General features: G+C 26.9%; 1 protein-coding gene across 1 annotated transcript in view; it reads left to right on the forward strand.

Moving 5' to 3' along the window:
- Nucleotides 1-21,212, forward strand: part of LOC111027300 (rap guanine nucleotide exchange factor 4) — a 193,633-nt gene that overhangs the window by 142,378 nt on the left and 30,043 nt on the right. The gene's annotated exons all lie outside the window — the stretch shown is intronic.

Consider the following 21,212-nt stretch of genomic DNA (forward strand, 5'->3'; position numbering starts at 1 on the left):
AAGTCAACGACGGATAAGCACTCCATGAATATAAATATCATTTTTATTAGTTATGTATATATTTATAAAATCCCCTGAGTCTTAAGACACAAAATGCATGATGTGAAAAACATGCATTATAATATACAACAGTGATAAAAATAATTTTTTTTATTTATAATTTTATCTAAGATAAAAATAATTAATAGGTAACCGCGGTTATGAAAAAAACAAAACACAGTTCGTGACAAAAATATCTTTCACTTTGACTGTAAAAACTGCCCCGCAAATAACGCATTGTATGTGCGTGGTCTCACCTATTATAACCAACTGCGCACATCGTCTATCAACCTTTACTATTAACTCGTTCGTTTGTTTACATTCGTGAAATTCTGCAACACCGCATTAATATTGACGTTTTTAAAAAATCATAATACGTAACATAATATTCACAATACTGAACTAATTGTTGTGCCAAATGGATTCCTCCAAACATTTCTCATTACATTAAAATTTTAATTTTATATTTCAAATTGTAATTAATATATTAAAGTATTAATTTCGTATTTTTGATTCGTAGAATTTATATTTTTATGAGTATAAGAGATGTTGTAGATAGTATGCGCTCAGAAAAATGTAATAGACGAGTTAGGTCTAGAACAAAATATTTAGTTTTAAAGCTCAAAAGAACAATGACTATATTCAATCTATTGTAATTGACGGTGTTTCTGAAATATTTTGTAATACTGCTAATTATTAATACTCAGATTTGAATTTTAATATTTTTGAAGAATTTGCTGAACTATGTATGATGAAACGAACTTTTACGGATGAAAACGTATTTATTAAAATCGACAAGACATTTAAAAGGTTTAATTTAAGTTGAAAAAAACTAATTAGGTTTACTACTGACTGTGGCAGAAATAATATGAGTTGAATAATTAATAAAGGTTTAATTGGGGAAATAAAATGCATAAATGGCTGAAAAAGGACAAGAAGCCTATTATATTTCATTAGATTATAGTACATAAAGTAGCATTATGTTGCAAAGTTTTTAGCATACATTTATTTCAAACATGTAATAAATATTTTAGTATATCAACCGTTAATTATATACATAAAATTGCTTTGACACAATTTAAAAAGTTTATAAAAGAATGCGATATATACTATTTTCTGTAGCACTTTGTTCAATAATAAACGACTAACACTTGAATTCAGTTTTATGAATATCAAAATCCAATATTAAAGCAAATATTAGAAGCAAATTAGCGGAAAATTATCAAACTCAAAAATCACACTAGAAAAGTAGACATTAAATATTTTTGTACTTTTTCACTAAATAATTAATTTTGTTTATTCAAAATCAATTATTATATAGTAATGATATTATTATTTTTATTTTGAATTTTGAATTTTTCGCTACTAATATATTTTATTCAAAATTAGTTTTCAAAGAGCAATCTCACAATTCTATTATTCATGATGTCAATAAATGTATAAGTATTTGATGTGAACATTTTCTTTTTAATAACGTTTATTTTAATTTTTAGTGCAACCCTCAATGAAAAACTAATTAAAAAATATGACACACTTAAGTAAAAGGGTTACTGACCTCTAATTAATATGAATATAGAAGGTACGTCATAACAGTACCCGAAGTTCGGAATTTATATTTTATAATCAAATTTTATCGGTATATAAACTTTTTTCGTTACTTACACAGAAGTTTACGATGTTTATTACCAAATACTGGTATAACTTTTTATGCAATATTTGTAGTTATTGCATAGGCTAATAATATGTGAACTTTGAATATAATTTGATATAATTACGTTACCACAATATTATACGTATATAATTGTACGTAGGAATAACACAAATAGTATATCAAATCGCAATTTTTTAACTTATAAAATGCTTAATGCGTCATATTTATTGAAAAGATATTTATCAAGAAAACATTTTTATGTCAGACGATTTAATGCATGAGGTAGCCATGCAGACTGTCGAGAAAAGGAATGTGAAATATTTTACGAAACGTTCGTTGAGTATGAGTTTTTTCTTCGCATATTTAGTATTTTGAAGACTGCCTTCATAATTATACTATCTAATAATATTAGACACGCATACAAACATATTATTATTATTTAGTTTAAGCATAATATTAATAATTTAATGACAAAAAAATTAGAGTGACTCAACACATACATTTTTTTTATATTTTTGTCTACATTTTGTTGTTTTTTTTTATTTATGTTTTTACGGCATATTTTAAGGTTTTTTGGTCATATTATAGCTCATATTTCAGTGCTTTTCAGTAGTGCTATAAAATTCGAACACTGTAAATAACAATAAGTTTGATAGACTGTTTAGTGTGTATCAATAACAGTCAATAGCATAAAACCGAGGAAAGCACACTCCAGCACCCAGCATAAAAAGTAGTTTAATAAAAAGTTACGAAAAAATGTATTGTGGTTACAATTCGTTACATACAAATAGTTATATCTTGTGAATGTTGGTTTTTCTTTTCGAACTAAAATGTTTGGCGGTGTTTGCTCAGTGTTTGGCGTGACGTAGCTGAATATAGATCTGATTTGTATTAATATTTTTTTGAGTTGAAGTTAAGTACCTATTGAAATATAAGTTTTAAAGTTTCGCCAATATAAGGGTAGTGTACAGTGTACCTACAAGTGTGTAGGTGTAGGCGAAGACGGACGGAAAAATGTATGAGTGTTAACACAGTGAGACACTATGTTGAAACACCTACGTAAATTCGTCCGTTACAATATATAGTTATTATAAAACCTTTTCAAGAGCACAAAAAAAAAAAAAATACAAATATTGTGTGCGTGCAAATGTATTATTACTGATGTATATTATATTAGAACGTTTCCCGATTCTTGACAAAATCCATACAAATCTATAACATTTGCCAATGATAATATTATAAATTAGGTATCGTAAGAAATAATAAGTTTTCGTCAGTCAACAGTTTAACAATTTTCATTATGATGCATACATTAAAGCTTTAAGTTGCACATAACCTATTTAATTACTTATATAATTAGGAAAAACATATTTTGATTATTACCAAATGTTACTTATATCTACCTTATCTGATCCACAGTCATAGAGTTTCAATACAGAAATATTAATAGAAGGTTGAATTATAGTTTTTGTTTTTACGGCCATTCCATTAATCTGTATGAAATCAGTTCTTCTATATTTATGAATTATAAACAGTATAATTTATCACTTTACAGTCATTTAAGCTTTTGAATATTTTCTACTATAAAAGTGAATTTTAACATTTGCCAGTTTCGTTATTGAAATCTTAAAGGATCATCTGATGTTGTAAGTGATCGCAGTCTGATTGATTACGAATCAATTTGTCTGTACTTCTTACTTACGTAAATTAATCTTTTTAAGGAAAATATTATGATAAATTATAGCATTTTCATCTCAACCGTTATTATTGTAATTACATTAATTATCAGTTATCTCACACAAAACTTAAAGATGTATGCGCCTACCTTCAAATAACCTAATTGTAGTTTTTTGAAACTACTAATATCGTATCAACTAATTATTTAATTAGTGAGATGATGGTTTTATATATTTTTCATGGTGTATTGAAATAAGTAATAATATAAACATGGTGTGCGTGCAATTTTAGATTCTGATCGTATTGTGCTGTTGGTATATAATTAGTATTTTTATTACAAACCTCTTTACATAGTTATATATACCTAGTTTGGTATTGATTCATAAGTTGACATAAAGGAAAAAACATAGGAAATGTTCTCAGGAATAGAGACTGACATCCCATCTTCGCTTTGAATCGTTTTTCATGTTTTTCTCATTTGTATATGTTTACATTTATTCAATTCAAATTTATCGCACCATTCCCTGGTTATTTTATAATTTTTATTATAATAACTATTTCATATATCATGTATTTTTTATATTTTCTCTAACCATTACCAATCAATATTTAAAGTTAATCATTGTATTTAATATACTAACTTAAGTCTTAACCGTTTCAGCAAATAACAATACAATGTACAAACAACTGTAAACTTTCATGAAGATGAAATCAGAAAAACTGAACAAGCTTCATTTTACTAATTACCTTACCAAACATTGTTTCCAACAATCTCTGACAATCTATAACGATAAATTGACCGCATGCAAATTTATTTGCTGGTGTATATTTATAATATATTATCATAATGGTTATATATTTCCACGATAATAAAACAGCATAGTATAATAAAGATAATGCACACGTCATGAGCGCTATTATCCTCTGCAGAAGAATAATTGTTCAGCTCAATGACAGTTTATCTTGTGTTGTGACAAAAACAGAGTTTGAAAACATCGGATGTTAGCCAGCGTGTGAAGAGTGAAAGTGAATATTTTAGTCGATTTATTATTATGTACCTACTATATCGAAGAATATAGACGGAACGAAAATCGATTTAACATGTTCGTAGGTATATGATGGTACATGGTCGAATGGTAGTATATATATATAAGTTTAAATGATTACAATTTCACATCTTGGATCCAAAACAGGTATAACACTTTGTTGTTATTAATGCTTTCGACGAAATTATTAACTGACACTTAACTTATTGCATCAAGTAGGTTATTCAAATGAGATGTTTGAGTTTGGATATTATTTAATTCCAAGAACAATATAAAATCATCGTCAAGACTAAAAATTCAAGATTTATTTTTGGTCATCTGTATAAATAGTTATAAAATAATATCATATAATGTGCTCAGCTAAAAACTTGCTTCAAAACGTATTTAATATTTTTAAAACATTTTTAAAACGATCAGATGAAAATATAAATAAATAAATAAATTGATATGTTGAGAAACACCCTTCTTTGCTACGCTTTTTGAAGATAACTTACTCTATTTAGATAGCTTAATAAAACGAAAAAAGGTTATAACCTTGTATTATTTCTGAGAATGGCTTTTTCTGCAATTACAATCGTATCCTTGTAACCAACCATGTGGAAATGGATTATATTATAATAAATCCATATAACAAAAATAAACACGATTCAACGGTATGTGAACAGCATCATATATATCGCTGGGAATCTAACCAAATGCTAAACGATATCCTAAATCTAAGAAAATATATTTTTAGGATTATGGAAAACAGATAATATGAAAATATAGGTATTATCTACTACGCACCACAATTTACACATACGAATTCTAACTTAATATATTCGTTTTATCACTATTATTTTAAAAATGGTGGATTTGACTCGATTTACAATCCTACTATATTTCGTATTTTATTATAGTAAATCGTACGTCAATATTTACAGTGTAAACATATTATAGTAAACACACAAACTTCTCAACATAATATTACAATAATATCGTAAATGTATTTTAAAGCATTGTTCTTGTTATTGTCATTCTTTTTAATTTAATATTGTTACAATATAATGTATTATGTAAATTATATTTCAAATTATAGTTGTATAGACCAATACATCCTACAGACCAATACGGTCTAGTGGCGTATAAACAGTACTAATTGCTTCGCGTATTGACCTAACCTAAACGATTTTACAGAAATACGAAACATTATTTTTCCCCTATAAAAATAATTATTCAGTTATAAGCTAAAATTTTTAATTAATAATAAATTTGTCTTACTAAATCAATTTTATCATTTCACTCCGTTATTGAATAGTAGTTATTACTTTTATAACAAACATTCTTCGTGAAATCTAATAGGTACATTGGTAAAGAATGTTTTCAGCTGAATTATTTCCAATCAAATAACATAAAATTCTGTCAAGATTTAAAAAACTGTATCATGCATCATTAGGCTACTGCAGTAGGTACCTATAAATAGTTTAAGATTTCGACTTTTCAAATTTTATACAATTCTTTAAAATGTGAAAATTGTATTTTATATTTTAGTTGCCATTTTAAATGGTTTTTCATTTATCTACTGCTCTATACCTATTTAGTTGGTTTGATACGGAATGTATTTTATCAACAAAAATAACTGAACAGGAAAAATCTTCAGGCCGTGTAGGTTAGTATTTATTCGGTAGGGTTTTGATAACTATTTCTTATCTGTAGAAGAAGACTCCCCAAAAGCGCCATTAAACTCTGAATTTTTAATTTAATTTCAAATAATGGTATTAAATAGTTTGAAAAAAAGCTTAAAATTATCTTAGTTTTAGAACTACGTTTTAAAGTTAAAGATTAAAATATATAAAAATAGAGTTCAACATAGCCTGTAAAAGTGTAAAATACAACTTTTTATTAGTTAAAAAAAAATTTTCAAATTTGGTTGATTCCATAGGACAGGGTCATTATTCTTGTAGAGTGTATTTTTTTGGAAAAAATTTAATTGGCGCCAGGCGCTTTAAGTGATTATTCAGATATTTCGGTTGGTTTATTTTAAGTTATAACAATATTAATATCAACTTGAACATGCAAATTAAAATAAAATAACTATATGATTTATACTTTTTTTGTATTGAAGTTGTTTAAAATTAGTTTAACGTGACGTGTTAATCTAATTTTTATTGCAAAACATTTCTCTAACAACTTCATATGTATAAGACATCTAACAAACATAATATTTAGGATGATTGTAATTTAACAAAACATTTTATGGCGTGATAATATTTTACACGGAAATACGATGAAATATATTGTGTAATTCGTTTGTTTTATAAAGTGCGATTCATATTATGTATTATATACTTATTTATAGTTAATTAGTAGATAGTTAGAGGACATATTCGTTAATTTTGAAGTAGGTAATTAATTTATTAAACATTTGTTTTTGCATTCAATTGTATATTAATAATATTATCTAGATATTCCTATACATATTAAATAATTTCTGAATCACATATTTTAAAATATGATTGACTTTGTGCTTTCAGATCAATCTTCGAGTGACGTAACTATCTAATAAAAGTATTAACAGTGAATAGTTACAATATTCAAGTATTGTGACAGTTATTAATAAAACACTACTTTTTGGTTATAAATGTCTACAAAATTGTTTTTGGAATCAGCAGACATTTTGAAATAATTCTAACCAAAGTATACCCAACTGTCATCAGATAGACTTGATTTATAAAACTTTAAAATATATCTCAAATATCTTGAAAATAGTTTTTAAAAAATGTCAATGTAACTCAAATACTTGTATTTCTAAAAATATTATAGTTACAATAGAAATATAAAAAAATATTAAATGTTAGTAATTTTCGATAATATTATGCTTGTAGTAACTAAATAAATCAAACAAGTATAAATTACATTTTGTCATAACTTCTTTAGAGAACATAATACCTTATCTTATGAGAAATATATTAAAGATCATAACTATAGTATGAACAAAAAACATATTTGACTTATATATATCGATTTAAATATTATGTTTTCGCATTAGACTTATATATTATGGCTTATTAAAAAATTAATCAAAATTGAATTTGTTTAATATAGATACCAGTGGGTAATAAACTAATAATTAAGACATCATTTAGTACAAAAATAATTAAAAAATAATGTACTACTAATATAATTAGAAATAATTTCGTTTACGGCTATAGGACGGATACCTTTTTTATTCTATGGTTAAACAATAAATATTTAATCGAGTTGGATGGGTATACAAGATTAAATTAGTTATGAATAAATTGATTATATTATGAAATTATCAATATTTGTTTTCAATACAATAATGACATACAAAAATGAACAGTTTATGAATATACCTAATGTATATGAATAGAACAAATTGTTTTAGTGTACTTGCATTATATTTTGGTATCATCATGTTAATTAAAATTAAAAACTGAGAGTATGTTCAGTGTATTATCTCAGTAGTTATAACAACGAATTTTGAAATTTGGCTATAATATTTACTTGCTAACTCTAAAAACATGAATTTTGAATTTTAAAAAATAACAGATTTAAGCTTAATACTTCTAAAAATACACAAATATAGTCTTATAAATGAGTGAGGCATAGTGATTTAGTTAAAATAAAATAAATAACGTCTTTTCTTTAAAATTATTATTTGTTAGGTATGAAACTAAATGTAAAACAAATAATTTATAATTTTTTTTAAATTTATGTTTATATACATATAAGCATAATATATTTTCTTAATTCTTAGCTGAATAAACACCTTGCACACATATTTTATTATAATTTTATTACCTCTCAATAAACTTATTATAAAACATTATCCCAATAAATTAAGTTGATTATTGAAAATAGTAATATTTGTGCACAAATTATAAATATTGGCATGCAAGTAATCTTTCTACTTCTATTTCTTTTTCTTAACTAATTTTGACATGAAACAAGGCATGTACCCCACACTAAGGTTAATGAATTATTCTTAAAAAAATGTAATTGTTTTTTTTTTTTTTTTGATAAAAAAATGATATGCCATCACATCGTTTGATACAAAGGTTACATTTTTAATCCATTCATATACACCTTCATTGTTTATTTTTTTAAGATATCGAATAAAATATGTAATCAAAACAATAGTAAACCAATCAGTGAGTATATGCAAAATCAAATTCGTCTATCTCGATAAACATGTGCCCCCTGTGGTTTAACTTGCAAGAGATATTATGCAGATAAACAATCGCAGTTTACCGGGCCATCAATACAGCCTCTGACGACTAATATCGGACAAGACATGGTGATCAACCTGGACATTTTGGGACAGTGGAGTGCTTGTTTATGGCCATCGCAGGCAAATGTATAGAACGAACTTTGAATCGCAGCGGCGTGAGAGGTGTACAGTACAATGCCTCTAGTTAGGGTGTGCCTAACATCGGAGATTGTTGGCGATATTTCAACGGTGAACTTTGAAAGTGATTTTACGATAGTTTCGTATACCTATTATGATATTGGGCTCTGCGTCGAAGATAATCTGTACATACTCGAACTTGACTAAAAATCTGAAAGGATAAGTAGGTACTAAAGAAATTTATTACGCTACTACTATGATTATATTAATTTTTTTACCTTTAGCACCGTCGTTCTATACGATTAAATCACCTAGATTTTTGTTTATCGAGAAACATAATTATATGTAGATAGATTTACCAATTACAGAAGACATTACGAAACGTATTATTAACAAATCAGTTAACTTGGTTACACATTAACATAAATAATATCGAATGAATAATTTAGTTTACTTTTAAGTTCCCCATCATGCTGTAGTATTTTACACTATCAATTTATTTATTTTATTTCATCTACGTACCTTTTATTATTTATAATATTGGTTTTATTTTTTAAAATAATTTTAATCCACTAATTAGTTACGGACCCAAGTACTTACAACTAATAAATTGTTTTGAATATAATATGATTCGTAAACAAACATAATTTTAATTTTTACACCAACATTTTATTTTCAAATCATATTTTAAAGTTACTTTTTTATAAGACACATTTTCTGGAGAGAATATAATATACGAATTGGTAATGTAATAACGTAACGTCGGAATTGTAGAAATTCGTGACGATATTTGTCGCGCTAAGAATTTTACTAATTTAATTTCACCCTACCACAATTTTTTTTTTTTTACCTACCCCTCTTTATTATTTTTTGTAATCAGTTATGTTGAGGAAATCCATCCTAGAACGAATAAATACACGGAATTCTAAGACGTGAAACGTGTACACGAACGTCGTATATTGCGCTGTCGCTCGGCCTAGGGTAATGACGCATATGCCAGTGAGTATATGAGGTGGTGTAAGTACAACCCGAAATGGGTATTTTACACACGTCCTATATCAGTGTAGAACACCGAAGTGAAAACAAACGCACAAGCACCGCGCACACTCGTATATAATATATTATGGTCGTCCGACCGGATCTTAATGCCAATTTATTACGAGTAGAGACCCGGACGTCACCGGCTGGTATTATACCTATGTCTCCGGCAGGAAAACCGGAAATGTGACCGGGGCGGGAGAGGGTATAGTTGTGTGTATGTGTGTGTGTGTCCGTGAACAAATTATTGAAGTGGCTGTGGCGGACGCGTAAACAATAAATTACTATGTATATTTAATGGTTCAAAATACAACGGCTCGGCGACACAATCGCATCGCTGCTAATTACTGCGAAACTCATATAATGATAATAATAATAATAATAATACACACATGCCCATCGCCGGTGGTTAATTACCGTGTCCGAGTACGCCGACACTTCCAAGACAAACCCTCGCAAACAGTCATCATAGTGTTTACTGGAAAAGTGGTTCTAATCTGCCACTCGACGATTGCTGCAATTATTCGAGTGCTCGGATAACTGAAGAATTACATTAAGACGGTAATAATATGAAAACTTTATCTTCGTGTTCCCCCTACAGCTATTATATTATGTTTAACTGCACATAATATTATGTGCTTAAATGTAAGAACACGAGGTTCGACAACCGTGCACCAACCTACTCAGTTGTATGCTTTAATTTTTCACCAGTACAAATCCGGATTTAAAAAATGTTTAAGTATGCTTAAGGATCGTATTTTCAAATACTCAGATTTTCTAAGCCCATAAAATAGGAATGATGGTACTCGTATAGACTAAAGACGGGTCTCCTTCCATCGGACGTTCCAACGGTAAATATAGATACCAAAATGGCTTAACGCCTATCTGTTACCAAATGTTAAGAGGAGAATAAATTAAAGAAACATATTATATCCTCCTTATCATAACAATATTATCTAACGAAGAAGATTCAGAGTTTCACTTTTTCTCATACTATTATATTGTTTTATTTTTAAACTTTTATCATTTCTTTGTTAGAGAATATTTTTGAAAAGGAATTAGCAGTGTTTGAAAATTACTCTCTTATTCAAATTTGGTAATGACGTAATAAGTATTTAAATTATAATATTAACTGAGATGGACGATTTTAATTTTGAGTGTTGAAATTATTTCTATATCTTGTCCGTTATATTGACGAAGAATGTAAACACGTAAATCACGTCTTCTAAAGAGTGTCCTGTGGATGCAGACTTTTTACTTTCTAACTGCCCCTTTTTTAGGATGTAATGCCCTAGTATAACTACAGTTGTTAGTGAGATACAAATCAAGAATATGATTATTTTTATCGCATATCTATTTGTGTTGTTGGTGTCGGTTTCAGAGCTGAGTGAGTTCTGATTGTGGGAGTCTAAGATGTGGAAGTCAAACTATGGGTCACTGAAGTATTTTTTGCACAGAGAAAAGAAATGTCTTGAGTATGTTTTATCATTTTATTTTCTCGGATACTGTCACATGGAGACCGCACTGCACTCTTTGTGGCCGATATTATATTGTACTTCTTTATTGTTGACGTTCGATTTTATAAAACCGCACACCATCGTGTCTGATGCTATATAAATAATATATAGTATGTACCTATATCAAACAAGCAGAGTGCACAACATCACATATTTTGTAGTTCTTATCGTTGACTCGCAATAACGTTAGTAATTATATTAAGAGTATTTTTCGATACGACATTAACGCAATAATACTGTGAATCAATCTATATTTTAAGCGCTATTGATTTATAATCATGATTAGTTTTGATATTATATCGTATGGTATTTTATCTGGATGCATTAAATCTAATAATAGTTTATCATTTTGTTTGCTTTATTTTTAGTGGAACGAAATGAATACCTCTTTGATTCAGCCTTCTCGATTAATTGTGGGTATATTAAACTCACTGTATAACGTCAATAAATTTATTGAAATATGGACCAATAAAATATACTCAAATCAATAACATTTCGATTTTGTTTTAATAGTAAATGTTTTGAAGTCCACGATACCAATAATTTATTTAACATAGAACACAGTGTAAAAGTAATTTGACTATGTGACAAAGAAAACTCAAATTAGGGTACAACGAATTACGATCTACGTACGTCTGATTCTTATACACTATTTAACTTGTACATTTTACACACAAATGTTTATACGAATTTATGTACCGATAAGTATTATATTATTACTATTTGTATTTTAGGGTCATTTTTTATAATGTCATTACTTTGGCCAACTGTGTGTTGCCTAGCCTTAGCTATATGAAAAAAAAACTAGCAAAATAATAAATGATAAAAAATATAATCCGTACTTACTAACTTATTGCTTATTGTTTATACTACTTTCACCCTTATTTTTCACCCTCCATCAAAAAAAAAAATGTGACCCAGAGCATTTTTCCTCTAAAGAATCCTTCTAAAATGGCTTTTATTTATTTTTTAAATCATAATAAAATCTGCAAATAACTATTTTTAACACTAGATTTTTAAATTTTTTAGAGATAAAAATATTTATTAAAACCTGAAATTATTTTATAAGGCAAGACAATAAAATACAATCCAATTTTTTTATTAACTAACCAAAAACAATAATGAAATAATCTATATTTGTTGATAAACTGAATTGTGGTTGAAAAATATTACATAAAATATAAAATACAGATTTATCAATATTGTATACATTTTTTCGTTAAATAAAATGTAAATAAGTACCTTGTCCTTGTCGTTCCAGCTAAATATCCTGGTATATAGTGGTATATCTAGCAGCTTCTTAATATCATGTTTGATAATATAACTGATTATAAATACTTTAATAGGTTGAATGTGCTTATAATCTACAATGGAATAAATATATCAAGTTTACTGTTGAGTAATTTATTGAACGAAATACAAAATATACCGTTCATATCCTTAAAATGGAAAGGCTATAAATTAAACATTTAAAATTATTTTGGGAAAAAACTTTTTTAATGAAAAATATTCAAAGTTCGGATGTAAACAACATACATATTATAAACTATTATCTACAAATAATAATTGAGGATGATCTATGATCACAAATATTGTCTCTTTTATAGTAGTATTTTATCATAAAACTAATGTCAAATTGTATTGGATTATTCTTCCATGATATTATCATTTCTAATTATCATACAAAATTTTATTTTTCATAAAGTATATATCATGATATATAAACAGCAATATAGTCATTACTCATTGCTCATTTCATTGTTTTTATGATATTTCTCTTATTTTTTCGAAACGTTATATGATTTATTTCTTAGAAAACAATTTAGGATTTATTTAAGTTATATTTTTCACATGGTATTATATTTTCCGAAAAAAATAAGTAGGATAATATTTTATTAACTGAAAAGCTTTCAGATTCCGTTTGAAACAAACTCAGGGGTACAATAGTTTGCTTCTCGCCTATATTTATGAAAATTGCAACACTATCTTATCAATTAAAACGATATTATGAAGAAAAAAAACCTACAATATCGTAACATTATTACACACTTGAGTAGTTGATAATCTCGATTTAATTAAAGTTATTTCCTATTTTTATTTTAAACTCAATTATATTATTATTTACTATCTATGAAGTTATTTTTACTGTCATACTTCATTACTTGATTACTACGCATTAAATTATAAATTATTTACACAGCAAAATATATTCTACAAACATACGATGTATAAGGTAATAAATACGTGTATGTCAGTGTGTGTTATTTGCAAAAATTGATAGAATATAATATCATGGGTGTGTGTAGTAGTGAAAATAAAACGTAGGTACATTTAGTCATAAATTAGAATTTGACATTCCATTTTTTTTTTTTATACGGTAAAAGCCATAATAAATTCATGTTAATATAGTACTAATAATATTATAACCCAAAATTTTCAGAACAAGAACAGTTGATTACATTTAATTCACGTTAACAATATTCATATACGCCGTTTGAAAGTCGAAAAACGTTACTCTATTTTGTACCTATATAACGATAATAATAATAATAATAATAATAATAATAATAATAATAATAAATGCTCTCAAAAGCAATATCTATACGAAGAGCTATTGAATTATTCATATAACATGTGCGAGAGTGGAGATAGTTCTTAAATTTTTCTCGAGTTATGGGGTAGACGAAATAAATAAGTAAATCGAATATCCGAGTGAAAAATGACTTTGACCGCCCCGGGCAGATACATATAAAGTACCTACTATTATGAATCCAAGCGAGGAGAGTCGAAAGTTATACGATGACACGATAGCGATACCATAACAGCTACAATAGTGTCTTATAGCGACTATATTCTTTTTCATCGTTTTTTTCTTATCCTTTTACCTCCATCTGTTTATCGCGCTTTTCCGATTGATCGCTCGAATAATGATTGTTACTCCACACAAGTATCGTTGACAAATCGTCCACTATGATTACGACGCCCGTCGTCCTATTATGTTTCGAAAACTCCGTCTAATATGTCGTGTTAATGACCGGACGTCCGGATATAGCGCATTGCGTACGAAACTTGATTCGTGACGTCTGTCTGTCATCCACAACCGGAAACGTTCGTGTGCAGCCGAAGATGATAGGGTCCGTTTTTTAGGTGTTTTTTTTTTTTTTTGTTCGCTTGTGTATACCAAAAAAAGCAAAAACCATTTGCTTTCTGCTAGATTGTCGAGAGAAAACTTAAAGCTTAAGCATTGTCAAGTAGTTAAGATGGCTTGAATATATTAAATCTAAAAAATAAAGTCATAAACATAGTATGATTTTTTACTGTAGCACTTTCGACACATTGAATGGATGCGTTCTAGTCGGTTTTTTTGTTTTATTTTAATGATCATATTCAAAATCAAAAGACAATAATATTATGATAATATAATAAAAATTTAACTAAACGTGCTGGCGTTATGGATCCATCCGTTGATTAAATGATTTTGTTACTTATTTTTAATTTAATTTGAATGTTTTATGAAACGTAACTACAATTTTTAACCAAATATGAAATCCTATAAATATATTTTCTAAACGTTCATATATTTTCATTTTACATATATACACAACTATGATTTAAACAATTTAAATGTGTAATAAATAGTTTAAAACAACTATATATTTAGGTATAAGTAATTCTTACACGCAAAAAATTGATATATTAAAAAAATATTGTTAACTGACTAATATGTAAGATTTAATACATTCAACAAATAAAAATAATAAATTATACCATATGTTATATTTTTTTTAAGAAATACTACAAACGTGAAAATATACAGTTATAAATTCCACTGATATATTGTATGTTATAATTTAAAATGTAAATTTTGCATGTTTGGTTATGTAATATGATTTATTTCACTTAGTTCACTTGACTTATTCTTTTAACAAAATATAATAAGATCTTATAACATATGGGGAAACAGAGTTTTGTCAATTGTGTGTAAATAATAATAATAAAATACACAATCACAAAAAACCTACTTTCACTAGGTATTATATATTTTTGCTAAGCATGTTTTAAAAACATAGGTCTTATAAGTCATCATAATTAATACCTACCAACTGAATATTTGCATCATTGAATTCTGAAAAGTTATTGTAAAAAAGATATAGTAAACTTTATGGTAATTAATAATAGTAACATTTATCATTTTAATTAATAAAAAATAAATTTAATTCATTAAGAAAGAGTGCTTATTTTCTTAGTGTACCCATTATATATTTATATTTTCAATAATATTTTTTATCAACTAATACTTATAATTGTAAGCAAAATGAAGAAGCTCTTTAGCTCTATCGATTTACCCTGACAGCATTTTGTTTTATATTATATATTAAATATTTTATATTCAATACATGCAAATATGATGTAGTCTATATGTATATATTTATAATAATAACACATAACTGTATAAGTAAATACTTGAATCATTAATAACATGATCAAAGCATAATATCTACCACCAATCGGCAATCGATCAGTTTATGTATAGTAAATGTATTGAAAGTTTATAAAAATTTAAAATGTAACAAAGAATAAAATATATTTTATGGTACATCGCATGCTCATTATTTTCAAAAATATTTAATATATCAAAAGAACTCATAGCTTAACGATATAATATCGTTTGAAGATTTTCAGAATGATATTGTTCTGTAATTTTATCGCATTACATTAAATTAAAAAAATAAGAATATTAAGAATATATCATATGATAACTACCTATCTTAATTGTATAATTATTATTACTTATAAATTTTATATTTTAGATTCTGAAAGGAGCGATGCGTGTATTGATTTTACAAAGATGTGTGTGTTTTTTTTTCTTTTGGCACAGTAAATTGCATTTAATACATAATACATTTGCATTGTATATATAAATAATATAAACATTTAACATAGTAAGTGTTAATACCATTGTGTTATTTTAAATGCTCTTGATTTATAGAAAACCAATCTAGAAATCCAAGATATATAATGGTGGGCTTAAAAAACGAAAAATGAAAATATAAATTGCATATTTTACATATTTCATCAGTTTTAGCCTTTTAGGGGAAAAGTGAATATTTTTTGATTTTTGTACGCATATTATACAAATTTAATAATTTCTAATAAAAATTGATCTTTTATTCTTAAGCTGTGTATTTTAATAAACAATATTGAAATATTGAATATATAACTAAAATATTATTTAATTTGGTTAAGTATTAATTGTTATCGTCGCATTACATTATAAATTTAACGACAACTGTGCGATGCGCATTTCATCTCTACCGCGCTAATATTCCAATGTACTATCTTTTTAGATCAATACAATTTTAAAATGCTCTACAGTTTCCCAACATATTTTAAGTGTATACTTTTCCACATTTTATATTTCTATTACTGCAAATTAATAACATAAAATTGTTTTTTTTTTTCAAATTTTCAATAATATTGAATTTTGATTGATATTTATCATTTTTTTTTTCCATATTAGACGGTTTTTAATGCATATTTAACAATTTTTTCGTAAATATTTCCTGTGTTAGCTTCTATAAATTTCGAGTTCCAGTGCTTGCCTACTATTTTTAATTAGACACATCACACATAGGCGTATTGTTTCATGTGTGGAAAATATAATATGTGATAATAGTTTTATTTTCTGATTTGTGAACAATACATTATATTTCACCTTATAAATTATAAATTATAAAATTAATACTAATAGTCCATTTTTAAGTATTTTATGGGTTCTTGATTGACAAAAAACACTTAACATATACGATTAGAATTAAAAATACTTACCAATAGTTGGCATTTAAACATTTTGGTTTCGAAAGTTCAGACAATATGATAATAATTTGTATCATAGTAACAAGATATAAATGTAGAAAAATGAATTCATCGAAACTTTTTGGTATAAATACACACATACATTATATTTATGTAATATTTGAGTACAGTTATAAAGTATTGTTACAGTTATTGATTAATATGTTTTGTTTTGTAACATTTTAAAATAAACTAAGTTATTTTATAATATCATAAAATATTTCACTGAAAAAGTTAAATGATTTATTAATTGTTGTTAAAAAATAATGTAACCAATTAATAATCGTTTTACAAAGCTTGACATGTTTGAAACCAAGTATCACTAGTTCAATAATTATTATTTTCTATATTTATATTATAATATCATTTTGGAATAATGGAATGTACGCTAGAGATTTAAAAATTACTTTTTGACTTTATCAACGATACATTCAAAAGTTTTTTTATATTTAAATGAAAATATAACAATAATTTATTATTATTAGTCCTTTTGTAGTTTTAACTTTTAAATCATTAATAATACTAAACATGGGCTGAGTGTCATAATACGTGATAAATGAATTAAATTTTGTTTTATATTTTGGAGTAAATAACATTTAAATTAAATATTATTATATTTTAGAGCACCACTTCAATTAAAATTATTTAAAACAAATGTACACAAACGAGTTTAACACATCGTGTTTAAATAAAATGTATTACATTATTTTGATATTTGATTTCTAAATGTACGTTGCGTCCTGGTAAAGTATCTACATTCTAAATAATTATCCAAAAATTCAATGAATTTGCTGACATGCAAGAATTGCAAATTAAATTTTCATTTACAAAATTTTTGTTTATGGTTTAATTAATGTACCTTATAATTTATTTTCTTTAAATTTTTTTTTTTTACTGACTTTAAGCCCGACGACTAAGGCCATTAGCTGTTGTAGGGGTTACGAACTATAGTAGGGGTAACGTTGGCATGGTAGATTGTTTTTACGATTGTTACGGTTTTCACGGTAGGTAGAAAACACGTGTATGTGTGGCAAAGTTTTTAACTACTACGAACCAGGGTGGTCACCCATCCGGGAGCTGGTAGCTGTTACCGTTACTTACGCCCAGTCGCATTCCGTGACAGGTAGCCGCCAACGCGCTGCGCCAAGCCATTTTCTTTAAAATTAATAAGGTAAAAAACACTAATTCTGTTAAAAATCACGTTAAAAAAATGAGATTCAGTCTTGATAGTTGCTGTATAATATCACATTGTGTAATAAAGTTCTTGTATGCACCTATTAAACGGCCTCCATCCTTTTTAAGACATCAAGTATAGTTTAAAGTAACCTTATAATATAATTAATAACAACAAAGCGTGTTACTTTGTTTCGGGATTAGAAACAATCATTGGAACTATCATTGATTTCTTTTTAATCCGATGGATTACTGAATAGCGCGAATCGGGTGGTTTAAGTGCTTAAAAATGTATAGTTTGTGACGATCTAATTGTCACAAATTGTTTTCCATCGAAAAACATTCAGTTTTTTTTTTTATACAATTGTAGTATTTCTGCTTTTTTATATAATGCTCGTAGGTGTCATAATGGAATCGATAATTGGTATTTTTTACTGGCAGAACTTTATGTCCTATGTTACAGTAAAAAACAACAAAAAAAGTTACTCTTGATGGTATTATAACATCTAGTCGTCGTTATAACTTATAATAGTATAGAGTTTTTCAGGTTTACTGCAGTATAAATTATTAGTACCACGGTAAGTTGTTATTAATACGTACATAGAAAATAATCTATAAAAGTTACATTTAAATCATCTCTATTTCACATATTTGTACCAAATTTTCATCCTGTATTTTACGATAATAATTTACTATACATGCGTACTACACTGCCGTTTTAGAAACTTTATATAAATAATCGCCATCTTAATTACCTATACCTTTATTATCCGTGTAAGAAGGAAATAATAGATGTTCCCGGTGGTGATGATTAATATTAAGACAGGAAACTTTCCAAACCATTGGATAGTGTAGCCTTTTCGGCGAGGGTGATATTGCTCCAAATATAAGTACATATACCTACATATATAATTAATTAAACTAATTAATCAACCATTTCTGTATCTTAAGAACGCATTTAAAACGTATACATATATACAATATAATATTATAATTAAAGTAGAATAACATTTTCGTATTTTTTTTTATTTTCGATAGTGTAAAAACAAAATTTCTCATAACGTTAATGCACATACTTCCTAATTGTGTATACCTACATTGCGTTTTCATTTTAATATCACATTATTCAAAACCATGTAATTTTAATAACATATTATCTTCAACCATTTCAATTTTCAACCACAAATTAATATTTTCTGCTCACCGATACCAGTAAAATTCTAATCTGCCAGAATTAATTAAACAAATATAATATAACATATTTTACTATTTGTATCACTTAAATTCTACATAATAAAGTTTGAGCATTAGAAAAGTTTTTTATTAGAGACATCATCTGCAGCCTTATGATCACAATATTCAACTACACCATTTGATTTTGACCGCTTTATAATAAAATATACAGGTTTAGCTATGAGCAGGCTTAGTGTATTTTAATCTACTACCCAATAACTAATAAAAAATAATAAGTGATTAAATCTTGGACTGTTAGGTACAGGCAAACTCTTTAAAAAAATATAATACATCACACTTAGTGGTTTTTTCATCTAAGAATAAGGTTAAAATACCTTGATCGTTAAGTGGCTGTCTTTTAGAAGAGTTATTAGTTGTGACCCTTTTGCATTTGTACAAATTTGTCAATATATTTTTCCATCCTATAGTTTTGGATCTTTTGGAAATTTGACAACATGACCTCTTACTTCATTGTTAGGTTTAGGTTACATGCTAAATTGAACTCATTTCAGTATCGTTTATGTATTTTATGAAACCAACTTTTGTTTTAAATGAGAAGAATTATTTACTAATAACAAAAGTTGCGCCAAATGGAGAAGCGTAAGTTAATAGGCATACAATAAATGTATTGATGATTCGAAATTGGATATGACTTCGAGCTTTTTGTTACTTTAAAATATTATAAATAAGAAAAATGTAAATGATTGTATTGTTGATTCAATAATTATTGTCTTTTTAAGTGTAAATCATATCATATTGTAATTTATAGCCATCACGCTCGGGTTTGTCTGTGAGACTCACTTGTCATTATGCGAGTATTATATTATCAGGTGCAAGGTATGGTACCTATGTATAATTAACTCTAAAGTATCAAAGTTAAAAAAGTTTATCGTTTCTATTTTTTTTTTTTTTTAATCTTACATATTATGGATCACTACCAGTTTATTAATATTTTACCCCTTATCTTTATCCCCTACAAGTTTTATTTTCGAGACGAAAAGTAGCCTGTCACAGGAATTTAGCTGTAGCTTTCTAGCGTTGTCCTGTCTGAGCTATGACTATTGATTTCAAACGGGAATAAAAAAAAAAATGATAGATTAATGTAGTATGAAATTAATGTAGTTGCTCTGGTGACGATACCAATGGCACCAATTTCACTTAGCTTCTGACGCAACACAATCCAGGAGGTTTATTTTTAAACTTAAAAGCTTTGCAATGTGGATACACAACGTTCGTTCGCCAAACAGTTTTTTGTGAAATATCATCGATCGCCGAGTTATAATTGAATGTAGATAGATCAGTGGCGTACACACACGGGGGGGGGGGGGGGGTTTAAAACCCCCCCCCCCCCCGCTTCGATTAAAAATGTACGGCGAGAAGACCGTCGTCGCCGAAGTTATTATTTAATAATAATTATTGTTAGATATGGGATATTCCAAATAATACTCCATTATATTAAAACATTATATTTTAAACTGAAAAATAATTATTTACACAGGACAGATTAAATGGATTGGCCATGTTGTCGGTATACCGTGATATAAATTTAACTCCTGAAGAAGTCATTGATGAGTTGGGACAAAAACCCAGGAAAATAGACATTATTTTATAATGAAAATAAATATTAGTTA

Source organism: Myzus persicae, unplaced genomic scaffold, assembly GCF_001856785.1.
Source record: "Myzus persicae strain clone G006 unplaced genomic scaffold, MPER_G0061.0, whole genome shotgun sequence".
Lineage (NCBI taxonomy): Eukaryota > Metazoa > Arthropoda > Insecta > Hemiptera > Aphididae > Myzus > Myzus persicae.